The following is an 840-nucleotide window of genomic DNA, read 5'->3' as shown; positions in this document are numbered from 1 at the left end:
AGAGAGAGAGAGAGAGAGAAGGATGTTGAAAAGAAAGCGAGGGATAGGGGTTGAGATAATGAGACAGGAAATTTGCGATGCTCAAGGATAGGCAACAAGGCTAAAACAGCACCTGTACATGGATGGCTGGTGCCTCTATAAACAAATTCTCCCCCTTTCAACAAATTTATTGAATTCTAATAAACGTGGAAAAATGATATCAGTAGGAGGATATGAGACCAGATCTTTTCATAGAAACTTTGAGGTTGTCAAGTATTAACAAATGGCGAAACATTTGTCGCCGACAGTCTTCAGTTATAATTGATCTCTGGTGATAAGACATGATTTTGGCAAACTGGAAAACCCATAGCACAATGGGGGTAGCTGTGTACATAAGTAGGGAGTTTGGCGGGGGATGGATGGTGCCTCTATAAACAAATTATTGATGGTCAAGGGTGGATGGTGAGGGACTGTCGTGGGAGGGGGAGGGTGTAAATGGTGTGTGGGTGAAGGGAAGAGACTGGTGGTTGGTGTATGTGTGTGTGTGTGTGTGTGTGTGTGTGTGTGTGTGTGTGTGTGTGTGTGTTGGTGTGTTTTTGCGCGCGCAGTCAGACAAAAATATAACATTAACACGGAGAGCTGGTACAATGTGCCATTCGTGGACTGATATCTCTCAACATTTTATTTTTTTTAATTTTTTTTGCTATACGGTGTAGATCTACTCGTGCTATGGATGTGTCGAACACATTGTCAATCTCCAACGTGTTTGAGTGAATCTATAGCTATACAGTGGCGTCCAAAAACTTGAAAATGTATTAATTCAATCATCCCGCTCATGCAGTATACCAATTTAAAGCTATA

The sequence above is a fragment of the Aplysia californica genome, unplaced genomic scaffold (assembly GCF_000002075.1).
Source record: "Aplysia californica isolate F4 #8 unplaced genomic scaffold, AplCal3.0 scaffold00427, whole genome shotgun sequence".
NCBI lineage: Eukaryota > Metazoa > Mollusca > Gastropoda > Aplysiida > Aplysiidae > Aplysia > Aplysia californica.
Note: the sequence above shows the minus strand (reverse complement) of the source record.